This window comes from Bos javanicus, chromosome 25, assembly GCF_032452875.1.
Source record: "Bos javanicus breed banteng chromosome 25, ARS-OSU_banteng_1.0, whole genome shotgun sequence".
NCBI classification, from domain to species: Eukaryota; Metazoa; Chordata; class Mammalia; order Artiodactyla; family Bovidae; genus Bos; species Bos javanicus.
The window spans coordinates 4,267,076-4,285,649 of NC_083892.1; the positions used below are offsets into that span (position 1 = coordinate 4,267,076).

Below are 18,574 nucleotides of genomic sequence, written 5' to 3' on the forward strand. Positions count from 1 at the left end.
CGCAGGCCCAACTGAGTCTGCGCCTCTGAGGACTACCCGAGTGCTTGAACCTGAGCGGCTTGGACCTGGGAGGTGCATGCAGCTCAGGGCCAGCCTCGGATTGTTCCCGGCGGAACAACCTAGAGTCCGAGCAGTGTGGACAGGGAGGCTACACGCGCCGTGAACGGGGGCAGACCCAGGGTGGCTGAGGCACTGCGAGCCCACGCCAGTCTTATTTGTTTGCAGCATCTCTCCCTCCCTTCCCACAGCGCGACTGAACAAGTAAGCCTAAAAAAAAAAAAAGAAAAAGTGTCCTCCACCGTGCCCTTTGTGTCAGGGCAGAAACCAGATACTGAAGAGACTAGCAAACAGAAGAAGATATAACAGAGGGAAACGCCTTGGAAGCTACAGGCAATAGATCAAAACCCTGTGGTTACTACGGACTACATAGGAAGGGGCCTATAGATCTTGAGAAATATAAATCTGACCAAGGAACTAGCCAAAAATGAACTGAACCCACAACACCCACAAAAAAAAAAACAAAAGAGTCCTAGATATATTTTTATTATTTTTACGATCATTCTTTCTTTTTTTTTTTAATTAAAAAAAAATTTTTAAGTCCTCTATTCCTTTAATTTTCACTTTTATAACCTAATACTTTGAAACAAACAAAAAAAGACCCTTTTTTTTCTTCTTCAGCAAACTTCATATGTATATATTTTATAATTTTTTGACCTTGTTTTTTTTTTGGTTGGTGTTTTTGTTTTTGTTTTTTTCTTCTTTTCTTTAACATTGTATTTTTGAAATTCCAAACTCTACTCTAGATTTTTAATTTTCGCTTTTTGGTATATGTTATCAATTTTGTACCTATAGTTTTTTTTTTATATAATTTCTGTGACTTTTTTTTTCTTCTCTGTTTCTTTCTCTTCTTCTTTTATATAACATTGTATACCTGAAATTCCAAACGTTACTCTAGATTTTTAATTTATGCTTTCTGGTATTTGATATCAATTTTGTACCTGTATTTTCTTTATAATTTTTGTGACATTGTTCGTATTTGTTTGTTTGTTTTCTCTCTTTATTTTTCTTCTTCTTCTCCTTCTTTTTTTTTTTAACATTGTATTTTTGAAATTCCAAACTCTACTCTAGATTTTGAATTTTTGCTTTCTGGTATTAGTTATCAATTTTGTACCTGTACTTTCTTTATAATTTTCACGACCTTGTTTGTTTTTGTTTGTTCGTTTTTTCTCTCTTTCTTTTCCTTCTTCTTTTCTTTAACATCGTATTTTTGAAATTCCAAACTCTACTCTAGATTTTTAATTTTTGCTTTCTGGTATTAGTTATCAATTTTGTACCTTTAAGGACCCAATCTTCAGGACCCATTTTTCACTAGGGAGTGAGATTACTGGCTTGACTGCTCTCTCTCCCTTTGGACTCTCCTTTTTCTCCGCCAGGTCGCCTGTGTCTCCTCCCTAACCCCTCTCTACTCTACCCAACTCTGTGAATTTCTGTGTGTTCCAGACGGTGGAGAACACTTAGGGAACTGATTACTGGCTGGATCTGTCTCCCTCCTTTTCATTCCCCCTTTTATCCTTCTGGCCACCTCTGTTACCTTCCTCCTTCTTCTCTTCTCTGTATAACCCCGTGAACATCTCTGAGTGGTCCAGTTGTGGAGTGCACATAAGGAAGTGACTACTGGCTAGCCCACTCTCTCCACTATTGATTCACCTCATCTCATTTGGGTCACCTCTAACTGCCTCCTCCCTCTTCTCTTCTCCATGTAACCCTGTGAACCTCTCTGAGTGACCCTCACTGTAGAGAAACTTTTCATCTTTCACGTAGATGTTTTATCAATGGTGCTGTATAGAAGGAGAAGTTTTGAAACTACTGTAAAAATAAGACCGATAACTGGAAGCAGGAGACTTAAGTCCAAACCCTGACTCCAGGGAACTTCTGACTCCAAGGAACATTAATTGACAGGAGCTCATCAAATGCCTCCATACTGACACTGAAACCAAGCACCACACAAGGGCCAATAAGTTCCAGGGCAAGACATACCAAGCAAATTCTCCAGCAACAAAGGAACACAGCCCTGAGCTTCAAGATACAGGCTGCCCAAAGTCACCCCAAAACTATAGACATCTCATAACTCATTACTGGACATTTCATTGCACTCCAGAGAGAAGAAATACAGCTCCACCCACCAGAACACCGACACAAGCTTCCCTAACCAGGAAACCTTGACAAGCCACCTGTACAAACCCACACACAGTGAGGAAACGCCACAATAAAGAGAACTCCACAAACTGCCAGAATACAGAAAGGACACCCCAAACTCAGCAATTTAAACAAGATGAAGAGACAGAGGAATACACAGCAGATAAAGGAACAGGATAAATGCCCACCAAACCAAACAAAAGAGGAAGAGATAGGGAATCTACCTGATAAAGAATTCCGAATAATGATAGTGAAATTGATCCAAAATCTTGAAACTAAAATGGAATCACAGATAAATAGCCTGGAGACAAGGATTGAGAAGATGCAAGAAAGGTTTAACAAGGACCTAGAAGAAATAAAAAAGAGTCAATATATAATGAATAATGCAATAAATGAAATTAAAAACACTCTGGAGGCAACAAATAGTAGAATAACAGAGGCAGAAGACAGGATTAGTGAATTAGAAGATAGAATGGTAGAAATAAATGAATCAGAGAGGATAAAAGAAAAACGAATTAAAAGAAATGAGGACAATCTCAGAGACCTCCAGGACAATATTAAACGCTACAACATTCGAATCATAGGGGTTCCAGAAGAAGAAGACAAAAAGAAAGACCATGAGAAAATACTTGAGGAGATAATAGTGGGAAACTTCCCTAAAATGGGGAAGGAAATAATCACCCAAGTCCAAGAAACCCAGAGAGTCCCAAACAGGATAAACCCAAGGAGAAACACCCCAAGACACATATTAATCAAATTAACAAAGATCAAACACAAAGAACAAATATTAAAAGCAGCAAGGGAAAAACAACAAATAACACACAAGGGAATTCCCATAAGGATAACAGCTGATCTTTCAATAGAAACTCTTCAAGCCAGGAGGGAATGGCAAGACATACTTAAAATGATGAAAGAAAATAACCTACAGCCCAGATTATTGTACCCAGCAAGGATCTCATTCAAGTATGAAGGAGAAATCAAAAGCTTTTCAGACAAGCAAAAGCTGAGAGAATTCTGCACCACCAAACCAGCTCTCCAACAAATACTAAAGGATATTCTCTAGACAGGAAACACAAAAACGGTGTATAAACTCGAACCCAAAACAATAAAGTAAATGGCAACGGGATCATACTTATCAGTAATTACCTTAAACGTAAATGGGTTGAATGCCCCAACCAAAAGACAAAGACTGGCTGAATGGATACAAAAACAAGACCCCTACATATGTTGTCTACAAGAGACCCACCTCAAAACAGGGGACACATACAGACTGAAAGTGAAGGGCTGGAAAAAGATTTTCCATGCAAATAGGGACCAAAAGAAAGCAGGAGTAGCAATACTCATATCAGATAAAATAGACTTTAAAACAAAGGCTGTGAAAAGAGACAAAGAAGGTCACTACATAATGATCAAAGGGTCAATCCAAGAAGAAGATATAACAATTATAAATATATATGCACCCAACACGGGAGCACCACAGTACGTAAGACAAATGCTAACAAGTATGAAAGGAGAAATTAACAATAACACAATAATAGTGGGAGACTTTAATACCCCACTTACACCTATGGATAGATCAACTAAACAGAAAATTAACAAGGAAACACAAACTTTAAACGATACAATAGACCAGTTAGACCTAATTGATATCTATAGGACATTTCATCCCAAAACAATGAATTTCACCTTTTTCTCAAGCGCACATGGAACCTTCTCCAGGATAGATCACATCCTGGGCCATAAAGCTAGCCTTGGTAAATTCAAAAAAATAGAAATCATTCCAAGCATTTTTTCTGACCACAATGCAGTAAGATTAGATCTCAATTACAGGAGAAAAACTATTAAAAATTCCAACATATGGAGGCTGAACAACACACTGCTGAATAACCAACAAATCACAGAAGAAATAAAAAAAGAAATCAAAATTTGCATAGAAACGAATGAAAATGAAAACACAACAACCCAAAACCTGTGGGACACGGTAAAAGCAGTCCTAAGGGGAAAGTTCATAGCAATACAGGCACACCTCAAGAAACAAGAAAAAAGTCAAATAAATAACCTAACTCTACACCTAAAGCAACTAGAAAAGGAAGAAATGAAGAACCCCAGGGTTAGTAGAAGGAAAGAAATCTTAAAAATTAGAGCAGAAATAAATGCAAAAGAAACAAAAGAGACCATAGCAAAAATCACCAAAACCAAAAGCTGGTTCTTTGAAAGGATAAATAAAATTGACAAACCATTAGCCAGACTCATCAAGAAACAAAGGGAGAAAAATCAAATCAACAAAATTAGAAATGAAAATGGAGAGATCACAACAGACAACACAGAAATACAAAGGATCATAAGAGACTACTATCAACAATTATATGCCAATAAAATGGACAACGTGGAAGAAATGGACAAATTCTTAGAAAAGTACAACTTTCCAAAACTGGACCAGGAAGAAATAGAAAATCTTAACAGACCCATCACAAGCATGGAAATTGAAACTGTAATCAAAAATCTTCCAGCAAACAAAAGCCCCGGTCCAGACGGCTTCACAGCTGAATTCTGCCAAAAATTTAGAGAAGAGCTAACACCTATCCTGCTCAAACTCTTCCAGAAAATTGCAGAGGAAGGTAAACTTCCAAACTCATTCTATGAGGCCACCATCACCCTAATACCAAAACCTGACAAAGATCCCACAAAAAAAGAAAACTACAGGCCAATATCACTGATGAACATAGATGCAAAAATCCTTAACAAAATTCTAGCAATCAGAATCCAACAACACATTAAAAAGATCATACACCATGATCAAGTGGGCTTTATCCCAGGGATGCAAGGATTCTTCAATATCCGCAAATCAATCAATGTAATACACCACATTAACAAATTGAAAAATAAAAACCATATGATTATCTCAATAGATGCAGAGAAAGCCTTTGACAAAATTCAACATCCATTTATGATAAAAACTCTCCAGAAAGCAGGAATAGAAGGAACATACCTCAACATAATAAAAGCTATATATGACAAACCCACAGCAAACATTATCCTCAATGGTGAAAAATTGAAAGCATTTCCTCTAAAGTCAGGAACAAGACAAGGGTGCCCACTTTCACCATTACTATTCAACATAGTTTTGGAAGTTTTGGCCACAGCAATCAGAGCAGAAAAAGAAATAAAAGGAATCCAAATTGGAAAAGAAGAAGTAAAACTCTCACTATTTGCAGATGACATGATCCTCTACATAGAAAACCCTAAAGATTCCACCAGAAAATTACTAGAAATAATCAATGACTATAGTAAAGTTGCAGGATATAAAATCAACACACAGAAATCCCTTGCATTCCTATACACTAATAATGAGAAAACAGAAAGAGAAATTAAGGAAACAATTCCATTCACCATTGCAACGGAAAGAATAAAATACTTAGGAATATATCTACCTAAAGAAACTAAAGACCTATATATAGAAAACTATAAAACACTGGTGAAAGAAATCAAAGAGGACACTAATAGATGGAGAAATATACCATGTTCATGGATTGGAAGAATCAATATAGTGAAAATGAGTATACTACCCAAAGCAATTTATAGATTCAACGCAATCCCTATCAAGCTACCAACAGTATTCTTCACAGAGCTAGAACAAATAATTTCACAATTTGTATGGAAATACAAAAAACCTCGAATAGCCAAAGCGATCTTGAGAAAGAAGAATGGAACTGGAGGAATCAACCTACCTGACTTCAGGCTCTACTACAAAGCCACAGTTATCAAGACAGTATGGTACTGGCACAAAGACAGAAATATTGATCAATGGAATAAAATAGAAAGCCCAGAGATAAATCCACACACATATGGACACCTTATCTTTGACAAAGGAGGCAAGAATATACAATGGATTAAAGACAATCTCTTTAACAAGTGGTGCTGGGAAATCTGGTCAACCACTTGTAAAAGAATGAAACTGGACCACTTTCTAACACCATACACAAAAATAAACTCAAAATGGATTAAAGATCTAAACGTAAGACCAGAAACTATAAAACTCCTAGAGGAGAACATAGGCAAAACACTCTCCGACATACATCACAGCAGGATCCTCTATGACCCACCTCCCAGAATATTGGAAATAAAAGCAAAAATAAACAAATGGGACCTAATTAACCTTAAAAGCTTCTGCACATCAAAGGAAACTATTAGCAAGGTGAAAAGACAGCCTTCAGAATGGGAGAAAATAATAGCAAATGAAGCAACCGACAAACAACTAATCTCAAAAATATACAAGCAACTCCTACAGCTCAACTCCAGAAAAATAAACGACCCAATCAAAAAATGGGCCAAAGAAATAAATAGACATTTCTCCAAAGAAGACATACAGATGGCTAACAAACACATGAAAAGATGCTCAACATCACTCATTATCAGAGAAATGCAAATCAAAACCACTGTGAGGTACCATTTCACACCAGTCAGAATGGCTGCGATCCAAAAGTCTACAAATAATAAATGCTGGAGAGGGTGTGGAGAAAAGGGAACCCTCTTACTCTGTTGGTGGGAATGCAAACTAGTACAGCCACTATGGAGAACAGTGTGGAGATTCCTTAAAAAACTGGAAATAGAACTGCCTTATGATCCAGCAATCCCACTGCTGGGCATACACACTGAGGAAACCAGAAGGGAAAGAGACACGTGTACCCCAATGTTCATCGCAGCACTGTTTATAATAGCCAGGACATGGAAGCAACCTAGATGTCCATCAGCAGATGAATGGATAAGAAAGCTGTGGTACATATACACAATGGAGTATTACTCAGCCATTAAAAAGAATACATTTGAATCAGTTCTAATGAGGTGGATGAAACTGGAGCCTATTATACAGAGTGAAGTAAGCCAGAAGGAAAAACATAAATACAGTATACTAACGCATATATATGGAATTTAGAAAGATGGTAACAATAACCCGGTGTACGAGACAGCAAAAGAGACACTGATGTATAGAACAGTCTTATGGACTCTGTGGGAGAGGGAGAGGGTGGGAAGATTTGGGAGAATGGCAATGAAACATGTAAAATATCATGTAGGAAACGAGTTGCCAGTCCAGGTTCGATGCACAATGCTGGATGCTTGGGGCTGGTGCACTGGGACGGCCCAGAGGGATGGTATGGGGAGGGAGGAGGGAGGAGGGTTCGGGATGGGGAACACATGTATACCTGTGGCGGATTCATTTTGATATTTGGCATAACTAATACAATTATGTAAAGTTTAAAAATAAAATAAAATTAGAAAAAAAAATTAAAAAAAAAAAAAGAAATGTAATAGGAATATCCACCTTATAGGGATGAAATGGTTTAATGTTCTTGAAACACTTGGAGCAAATTTGGCATATGACCAACTGCTATATATGCGCACGTGTGTGTGTGTGTGAATTATAAGAAATGCATTTTCTTGGTCACTCAGTCCATGTATGTGTGTCTGAATGCTGAGTTGCTTAGTCGTGTCTGACTCTTTGTAACCCCGTGGACTGTAGCCCGCAAGGCTCCTCTGTCCATGGGATTCTCCAGGGAAGAATACTCGAGTGGGTTGTCATGCCCTCCTCCAGGGGATCTTCTTGACCCAGGGATACATCTCCTGCATTGCAGACAAATTTTTTACCCACTGAGCCACCTGGGAAGCCAGTCCACGTTTGTATAGGTGTATATAGAGTGTGATTTCACACAGTACTTACCTTTACTACACCTAATTCACATTCTTCCATTCCTTTCTCACCCCCTTCCTATTTTTCCATTTAATTAATAAGAGCTGGTGGTCGTGACCCACTGAATTGATTTCATGATCTGTGAATGGTCATGGCCTGCAGTTCGAAAAACACTGTTGCACCGGCCCTTCCCTCCCGCCTCACTCACATTAATCGTCGGGTCCCCTGGCCTCCGAAACATCTGTCCCCGCATCAGCAGCCTTGCCTCGTTCTCTCCGCCCCACCGGGCTCGGCAGATGCATTGTTCTGTGCACCTTTGTGAGCATCAGATTAATTAGATATTTCAGAGGAGATGGACTTTTAAAGCCATAGCTTCATTAGTATGGCTGTGCTGGAAGCCCTGAAAAGTAAAATTCAGTTATTTGTATGTTAATAAGCCAACCGGGGCTTCAGAAGCCAGCTGATGAGCTTCAGCATTTCAGCAGACCTTCATCCTGCCTGAGCCGCTCACGCGCAGCCTCACCGATGGCGCTGTGAAGACCTGCTATCACCAGGGTCCCCACAGACTAGGAACAAGTGAGTGGAAGGCGCCAGATAGGATGGTGTGCGAGCTCTGGTTTGGTTTAGTCCGAACCCCTTCATTGGGCACTGAGTCTTGCGATGCTGATGTCGTTCAGTCACTGAGTCATGTCTGACTCTTGGTGACCCCACGAACTGCAGCCCTCCAGGCTTCCGTCGCCTCCACCACCTCCCAGCGTTTGCTCAAACTCATGTCCATCGAGGGCTTCCCTGGTGGCTCAGAGGGTAAAGCGTCTGCCTGCAATGCGGGAGACCCAGGTTCGATCCCTAGGTTGGGAAGATCCCCTGGAGAAGGAAATGGTACCCCACTCAAGTACTCTTGCCTGGAAAATCCCATGGATGGAGAAGCCTGGTAGACTACAGTCCATGGGGTGGCAAAGTCAGACACAGCTGAGCGACTTCACTTTCACTTTCATGTCCACTGAGTCAGGGATGCCATCCACCCATTTCGTCCTCTGTCGTCCCCTTCTCTCGCCTTCAGTCTTTCCCAGCATTTGGATCTTGATGCTGATGGATACTGTGTTATGTTTGTGGATCCCATCACATCACATTTTTGAAGTGCTTTCCTATGTGCCCTGTCTTGGGTGTGGCATTCTTTCTGGAGCTGTTTCTCCACTCTTCCCCAGGAGCATAGTGGACGCCTTCCAGCCTGGGGGGGGGGGCTCATCTTCTGGTGTCACAGCCTTTTGCCTTTGCGTACTGTTCATGGGGTTCTCGCAGCAAGAATGCTGGAGTGGTTTGCCGTCCTCTCCTCCAGTGGACCACGTTTTGTCAGAACTCTCCCCTGTGACCTGTCCATTTTGGGTGGTCCTACACAGCATGGCTCATAGTTTCACTGTTACGCAAGTCCCTTTGCCATGACAAGGAGTGGGTCATGGAGCCCTGGCAGATCTGCACGCATGTGCCCCCTTTCTTGTCGAGTCTCTTTGCTGAGCGCAGAGTCTTTCTGTTCAACGCCCGGGTCCTGGACCAGTGGCAGGAGCTCGATATCCTCCCCCCACCCCTTTCCCAACTGCTTACAAAAGGTATGATTTGCAGTCATGGCTCTGACACGTGGGAACATGAGACTCACTTGATTCTATGTATCTGTATTCGCTTTTATTTGACAAGCTCCTATTCTTGCACAGTTGTGTGAAAACTAAATTTAGTCCAATCCAGTAAATTTTCTACCACATTCATTTTTATTTCGTTTTAAAATTAGTGCACAGTAAAATTTACTTTTGGGGGGAGGGTGTATCGTTCTATATAATTTAATGCACGCACAGCTTCATGTATCCACCACCTCAGTCGGGATGCAGGGCAGTTCCATCACGCCCCAGACTTCCTAGGGCTGCCCCTTTTTAGCCACATGCTCCCCCACAGCCCTGACCTCTGACAACCACCAATCTTTCTGTCCCTGTAGTTTTGACTTTTTGAGAATGAAATCATATAATATGTAAACCTTTTCAGACTACCTTCTTTCATAAGCATAACACCTTTGGGATGCATTTGCGTTGTTGAATGTATCCATAATTCCTTCTTATTGCTGTGTTGTGTTCATGGATAGATGTACCATAGTTTAATCCATTCACCTGATGAAACTCATTTGGGTTTTTTCCAACCTTCAGCGATTGTGCATAAAGCTGTTTTAAAACATTCATGTTCAGGTTCCTATATAAACATAAGTTTTCATTTCCCTAGGGTAATGCCTATGAGTGGAATTGCTAGGTCCCATTGTAAGTGCCTATTTAACTTTATAAGAGATGCCAAACTGTTTTCCAGAGGGGCTGTATTGGTTTACATCCCCATCAGCAATGTACAAGAGTTCTAGCTGTTTTGCATCTTTGTCAACACTTCGTATTTATTTATTTTTTAAATAATTTAATTAAATTTATTTTTGGCTGTGCTGTGTCTTCTGTGCAGGCTTTCTCTGGTTGCAAGGAGGGGAGGTTACTTTTTCTTGTGGTGTGTGGGCTTCTCATTGCAGTGGCTTCTCTTGTTGCAGAGCATGGGCTCCAGGGTGTGTGAGCTCAATAGTTGCCATTCCCGGGCTCTAAAGCACAGGCTCAATGGTTGTGGCACACGGGCTTAGTTACTCCATGTTATGTTAGATCTTCCTGGACCAGGGATCAAACTTGTGTCTCCAGCATTGGCAGGCGGACTCCCCACCACTGACCACCAGGGAAGCCCCTGTCAGTATCTTTTATTTTAGTTACTCTGATAGCATCTCTGAACCCCTTTTCAACCTTTTTTTATTTTCTAGGGCTCACTCTGCTTCTGGCACTGGGCCCCCTGGGTCCTGGGATATTTTAAATTCAGAGAGGGAGAATGTGACTAGCAGAGTCTCAAAATTTATAAGCCTTGGCATAGACACGGGAGTCAGGTCATTCTCCCACCAGACAGACTTAGAGAGGCTTACACAAAGGTCTTATCAGCACCGACAATAACAAAGTAATTTTCCAAGTCCCTTCCAAGCACTTTGAGCCCCACTCACACAGTTGAGAATAGGGAGAAGTTACAGGAACTCAGAAGGACAATGTTTCTGTTACATGTATTTGTTCAATAAGTACTTTCCCTCTTCTCTGGCATTCGAAATTGGCCGTGACTAGGCAGACCTCCTGATGTCCAGGCCTTCCACCCCAATTCTGGACCACACCTCACAGAAAACGAAAGGCAGACGGCCCTCACTCTTCCTGGCCAGGTTTCAGAGGGCTGTGGCTCTGATGACATCTGTAGGCATGTCTGTTTAGCGAAGGCAATCCATCTCCATTAAAAAGAGAAACGTCTCGAAGCAGTCTGTTAATTCAGAACTGTACAGCCTTGATGATGATGGTGTCTGGCAGCAGGTGGGGGAGGGAAAATATTGATACAAGAAAGTTTTCTGCCTGTTAGGCACTATCTGCTAATTCCATTTTAATATCAGACATCTAGATGATTAATATTATATCTCAGCAGAAAGCACAGCATGGACTCAGATATTAATTAATTCATTCATCTAGCAACGTCAAGAGAGTATTATGTGCCAGGCACCGTGTGAGGAACTGAGGGTTCCGTCGTGAACAAGTACAAAAAAATCACTGCCTTGTGAAGCAGATATTCTGAAGCAGGGAGACCTTGATTGTTGAAATATGTTGGAGAGTGATTAAGTACTGTGGGAAAAGTCAAAGGAGGGCAGGGAATAGGAAATGCTGGGGACGGGAACCTGATCCAGGAGAAGAACGTTTACTGTTCCTTATGAAAGAACTGGGGATGGCAGATTCTGAGTAGTTGTTGAATAAGTTTTCATCTTGAGATTCTGAAAGTCTGGGTTATGGACCCTCTACATCAACATACTCTCAGTTCAGTTCAGTTGCTCAGGCGTGTCCGACTGTTTGTGACCCCATGGGCTGCAGCATGCCAGGGTTCCCTGTCCATCACCAACCCCTGGAGCTTGCTCAAACTCATGTCCATCGAGTTGGTGATGCCATCCAACCATCTCATCCTCTGTCGTCCCCTTCTCCTTCTGCCCTCAATCTTTCCCAGCATCAGAGTCTTTTCCAGTGAGTCAGTTCTTCGCATCAAGTGGTCAAAGTATTGGAGCTTCAGCTTCAGCATCAGTTCTTCTAATGACTATTCAGTACTGATTTCCTTTAGGAGTTAGGGATGAGACCCTGCTGTAGTGCTAATGAGATCCTGCCCCAGTCTGCAGAATCTGGGCCTGCCTGGGTGGGGTGGGGCCTGGGGCCACGGGGAATCTGCATGTCCCACAGCTTCCTGGGTGGTTACAAAGGACCCTGAAGTTGGAGGAAGTTTGAAGACCACTCTCTTAAGAGTCCGAGTTTAAAATAGGACATAAGCTTTTGGTTCCAGGAAATGATCAGAATCATCTCAAGCTGGGTCCAATTAAAAGAGCATTCACTGGTTTAATTCAAGTCTTGACACTGCTTGGCTCTGAAACACGCGAATGTTAACGTTGCAGCTGTCACTGCTTAATTTTAGCCCTCAGAAATACCCCGGCCTTCTCAGTTGGTTTCTGGGACCCTGATTGGCAGACACCCTGCCCCCCACCTCCCCGCCCTATGCAGGGGCACAAGCCTCCTAACTTTGGAAACAGCAGAGCTGCGTCCCCCTACCCAAATCCCTGGTCTCAGCTGTGAGCTGCCCTACTTTGCAGAACGAGAGTCTCTAAACTCATTAAACCAAAATGAAATCCAAGAAGATAATTTCCTTCCTAGCACCCCTCATAAAGACACTGGCAGCTTTATCCATAGTTAAAACCCCTCCTAAGCTGCTGTGGTCTGTGACTGGGAATGCTCGGAAGTAAAGCTTAGGAACGATGTCATCCTTCCCTGGGTTTACATCTTCCTGCCTGTGGTTGTATCTAGGAATGAGGAGACTCCTATGGGCTGGGGAGAGAGATTTCAGAAGAGCTGAAGGCCCTGAATGGGGACCAGAAAGTAGGCAAACGCAGCCCGACGTTGGTTAGGAGTCAGGCACCAGGACCAGTGATTCCTCAGCTAAATTAGAGCCTGATGGGCTGACTGTGTTCCCCCCTCAACCTCCCTAATTTATGTGTAGAAGCTCCAACTCCTGAGCCAGGGTCCAAGTGTGACTGTATCTGCAGACAGGGCCTTTAATGAGGTAGTTAAGTTAAAACGAGGCTCTTAGGGTGGGCCCTAACCCAGTCTGACTGGTGTCATCATAAGAAGAGGAAATACAGACACACAGGGGCACCAGGGAGGCACGTGCAGAGGGGAGATGGTGTGAGGACTCAGTGAGAAGGTGGCTGTCTGCAAGCCAAGGAGAGAGGTCTTATCATAAAAGCCTGCTGACACCCTAATCTTGAACTTCCAGCTTCCAGAACTGTGAGAAACTAAATGTCTGTTATTTAAGCCCTAAGCCTGTGATGTTTTGTTATGGTAGCCCTAGCAAATTAACACAGTGCCTTCAAAGAAAGCTGTCCTGATGGCAAAGAATTGATAATGCCCAGAGACCCAGACCACAGGGCTTTTACTAGGCTATTTATTTATTTTTGTTAGTTACAAAATTTAATGGTAAGGCTCAAACAGTGGTTATTGGTCAAACCAGTTGACATTAATAACTTTGAAGTGTCCAGGCTAGTTTTACCCAGGTCTCCCATACTGCAGGCGGATTCTTTACCAGCTGAGCCACAAGGGAAGCCCAAGAATACTGGAGTGGGTAGCCTATCCCTCCTCCAGCAGATCTTCCCAACCCAGGAATTGAACTGGGGTCCCATTCACTGCAGGTGGATTCTTTACCAGCTGAGCTATCCGGGAAGCCCCAGTTTTTAAATAAAGGTGATGAATACCAATCAGATTCTTGTAATACTGTTCAGGATCTAAATAAATGTGATTCTGAATTTCTAAGCTATTTAATTCAGTCAAACATAATTTCCCAGGTCCAACAAGCCCCACATCTGCACATGGCAGGTGTAACATAGAAACATCCGGCTCTTCTTAGTCCTAACTGGTCCCAGGCTTGTGCTGAGCTGCCAGCTGGCTGCTTAGGCCCACCCCCTGGCCTCAGCTGATTGGCCTAAGACTCAAGATTCAAGCTGGGCCAATCAGATTCAAGCTGGGCCAATCAGATTCCTACATCCAGGAATCAGATGGGGAGATGTGAAACCCAGATAGAGATGAGACCATGTGACCCCAGAGAGAGAAAGAGAGGCCATGCCTTGATTCCAGTTCCTCCCACCTGCATGTGAAGTTCCAGTAGGGGTGAGGTCTTCCAGATGGGGCTTGGCTTGGGGATTTGTTCTGTTCCACACCTTTGCCTGTCCCCCGGGCTGTTCTGGGGCTAGTAGACTAGCCCCGGCATGTGCTTCTCATGGCAGTAGCACAGCCCAGTCACATTAACTCTTTTCAAGCCTTGGTGACATTTCATTGGCCAAACTCAAGTCAAAGGTGGAGAAATAAGCTTCACCCTCTTTCGTGAGAGAAGCTACAAAGCCATGGCCAAAAGGTATGGCTGCAGAACAGGATGAAGAGTTGGAGCTGTGACCTCAGTCCATCACAGGCTCTCAGCAGTTCAGGTGATGGCCTCTGGGGAGTCACTGAGGAGACATCCACCTGGAAGGAGGAGCCATTGACCCTCAGGCTATAATCATGGCTACTCCGTGTACTACCCTGTTACCCCAGTGGGATCTACAAATTCCTCCCTTCCATCAAAACACCTCTGTAACCTTCAGGTGGGAACTCTTACTTCCCCCCCATGATGTCAGGTCCTAGGGCAGGGGTTTTAGGTCTCTGAATATAAAATAAAGACTCGAATTAACCCCAAACCAGGGTCAGCCTTTATCAAATGGACTTGGGAACAGGGTGTCTTTGGGATTTCCTTTCTTCTTCTTGTGTCTGACTCCTGCAAATCTCCACCTTTCTTCTTGGCTCCTTTTGAGCAGAGCCACTTTTAGGTATTACATGGCAGCACTTGGGGCTTCCTGGATGGCTTAGTGGTAAAGGATCCACCTGCAATGCAGGAGATGCAGGTTCGATCCCTGGGTTGGGAATATCCCCTGGAGGAAGAAATGGCAATCCTCTCTGGTATTCTTGCCTGTGAAATCCCATGGACAGAGGAGTCTGGCGGGCTACAGTCCATGGGGTTGTAAACAGTCAGACGTGACTGAATGACCGAACACCCACATGACAACACTTAGGTTGTCACTGATTCAGGAGCGTTTTCCTCTTAACATGCTAAGTCACTTCCGTCATGTCCAACTCTGTGACCCCATGGACAGCAGCCCACCAAGCTCCTCCGTCCACAGGATACTCCAGGCAAGAATACTGGAGTGGGGTGCCATTTCCTTCTCCATCCTCTTAACAGGAGGCTTTTAAAAGCCAGAAAAGCATTTAAGATCCAAAGAAATTGATTATATATTATAATGAATGATTGTAGAATGTATAATTATATATTATAATTATTACATATAATTATATGTTGCTGCTGCTAAGTCACTTCAGTTGTGTCTGACTCTGTGTGACCCCATAGACGGCAGCCCACCAGGCTCCTCCATCCCTGGGATTCTCCAGGCAGGAACACTGGAGTGGCCTGCCGTTGCCTTCTCCAGGACATCTTATCCAGGTAGAATCATATGCCATGTGGCCTTTCGCGTCTGGCTTCCTTCACTCAGCATCATGTGTTTAGGGTTCATCCTTTTGTAGCATGTATGAGTTTTATCTCTTTTCAAGGTTGAATAGTATTTCATCATCTTGTATTGATTCATCCATCAGTTAATGGAGCTAGAGGAGACTGGTGGATGCTGAGGGCTAAGTGTGGGCTTCCCATGTGGCTCAGTGGTGAAGGATTCACCTGCCAGTGCAGGAGATGCGAGTTCGATCCCTGGATCAGGAAGACTCCCTGGAAGAGGAAATGGCAACCCACTCCAATATTCTTGCCTGGAAAATCCCTTGAACAGAGGCGCCCAGTGGGTTACAGTTCATGGGGTTGCAGAGAGTCAGATGTGACTGAGTGACTAAAAACAACCAACAGCAACAAGGCTTAGGGGTACGGGGCGATTGGAAAGTGATGGCTCAGGAGTATGGAGTTTCTTTTGGGGGTAATGAATACATCCTAAAATTAGCTGTGATTATGGTTGCATAAATCTGTGTCTATACCAAAAGCCATTGAATCTTCCACTCTGAGGGGTGACTTGTAAGGTGCATGAATTATTAATATATTTCAGTAAAGCTGTTTAAAAAAGAAGATGTAAGCCTAGGTCACTAAATTTGTATTCAAGGAAGAATGTGCCATATTTCAGTGCTTCTAGGATGCACTGCCACCCCCCTTCATTTTTATATATATGTCTCAAATCACAGGGACATGTCATAGTCTAATTGTCAGTGCTTTGTCTCTCTTGATGGTTCCTAAAATAATACTGCATTTTAAAACCGACGACATCATAGATGCAATGAAACAGAACAAGTAAGAACATCAAGGGGAGGGGAGAATTAATCTGTAACCCTTTAATCAAACTAATATAAGATGCCTTTAACTTACCACTAAGATCATCCAGAGTCTCATTTCTTTATATATATTTTTTTATGCCGTTGCTGCGAGGCTTGTGGGATTTTAGTTCTCCAACCAGCGAGCGTACCTGGCCTCTCAGCAGTGAAACTGTGCAGTCTTAGCCATTGGACTGCCAGGGAATCCCGGAGAGTCTCATTTCTATGTGTGTTACCTGTCCTTTTTATCAACCTCTTTATAGTTATGGCCTGACCCCCAGGTGGGCGTAAATAAACTAGCACTATTACTTCCTGTTTCTAAGAGGCCAGGTAGAGACAGGCTTTCTTTCAGTGAAGTGAAGTGAAGTCGCTCAGTCGTGTCCGACTCTTTGCGACCCCATGGTCTGTAGCCTACCAGGCTTCTCAGACCATGGGATTTTCCAGGCAAGAGTACTGGAGTGGGTTGCCATTTCCTTCTCCAGGTTTCTTGCAATAAACCACATTAAAAAGGTTAAATTGAGCATTAAACACAAGGGTTGGCAAACTATGATATGTGAATCAAATCTGATCTGAGACCATTTTTTAAAAAATAAAGTCTTATTAGAACACAACCACATAATCCATTCATCTGCATGTCATGTATGGGTGCTGTCAAGTCCAAGGTAGAGCTGAGTGATGGACACATACACCATCAGGTTCAGAGCCTGAAGCATTTCCTGTCTGGCCGTTCACAGGATGAGTTTGCTGATTACCTGACTATGTAGACAATGCAACAGATGCTTCTCACTGGATCTACCCCTTCTCTGACTCCTCTGGTTTTGGTTAGAAGTTCCAAAGATGCAAAAATGCCTCAAGGGGCCCCAGTGCTCCTCAGGGAGGAGCCAAGTCCCTAAGTGTGTGTCCTCCCCTCTCCAGGGCTGACTCAGGTCTAGAGCTTCTCACAGGGGTCAGGCAGTGTCTGGGCCCAGCTTCCCAGGTGGCTCTGTGGTAAAGAATTTGGTAAAGATCCCCTGGAGGAGGAAATGGCAACCCACTCCAGTATTCTAGCCTCGGAATTCCCATGGACAAAGGAGCCTGGCAGGCTACAGCCAGCCCATGGGTTCACAAAGTCGGACATGACTGAGCAAAACAAACACACAAATAAAAGTGTCTGGGCTGTGTCTAGGTTTGGAGGATTCTAGTAAATTAATGAAGAAGAAGAAGAAAGGGAGGAAAGAAGGAGAGATGGAAGGAAGGAGAAGAAATAATTTTTAAATGGGATTAAAGACACTAGGGTGTATTTTAAGTTAAACTCCTGGCACACTCACACATGCACACAATCAACTGTTCTCCTTACAGTATAATTTTATGGTTCCTAAGGAGAAGTCAGTTCAGAGTGTGGTCTGGCAACAGGACACAGGTTAAGGAAATAAATATCATTTTTTCTCTCAACACTGTCCGTTGATCTTGGTGGTTGCGTATAGTCGAACTTGGAGCCGGTATCAAAAGTCTGAATGTGAGGCTCTCCATGCATTTTGGTTCAGGACAGATGTTCCTTTTTCATTGCCCTTGGGACAGACCCCTCTCAGCCCCTGAGCCGCCTCCCCTGAGGTTTCCTGGGGTCCTTGTGTCCACGATAAGCTTGTTCTCTGGGCCACACACTTGGCATTTCACTGGGAGGTGCTGGTGACATCTAATTGGGATGTGATTTTCTTCTCGTCTCAGTGGCATGACCTTTGATGCGTTTGTCTCCCCACATTGTGAGCAGGGGTGATGCCTTACTTACTGGATGCCTGCTGGGTTGTCAGGGAATCTTTGGGAATTGAGACCTGCTTTTCAGGAGTCAGATGTGATTATTATCCTCTGTGTCTTCTTATGTTCTAGTATGCCAAGCATGGCCGTGTGCTTAAGAGATACATATTTATTTCCCAATATATATCTTATGTATCTAAGATTGCACATAGAATAAAACAATATAATAGAAGATAATTTTAATACAGTGAAAGGTTTCCCGTGACAACACAAGCTTCCTGAGGGCCAGGATTGCTTCTGTCTTATTTATTATTCTTCCCCCCAAACCCTTGAATAGAGTCTAGCACATAATAATTACTGGTAAATATTGAACGTTGAACACATATGTGATTTCTTTTTTAAAAAATATTTATTTATTTGGCTGTGGTGGGTCTTAGTTGTGGCATGTGGCATCTTTGTTGCG

At 42.8% G+C, this 18,574-nt stretch overlaps 1 protein-coding gene across 8 annotated transcripts in view; it reads left to right on the forward strand.

Moving 5' to 3' along the window:
* The window catches only part of RBFOX1 (RNA binding fox-1 homolog 1), a 2,444,696-nt gene that overhangs the window by 61,267 nt on the left and 2,364,855 nt on the right, over window positions 1-18,574 (forward strand). The window lies entirely within an intron of this gene.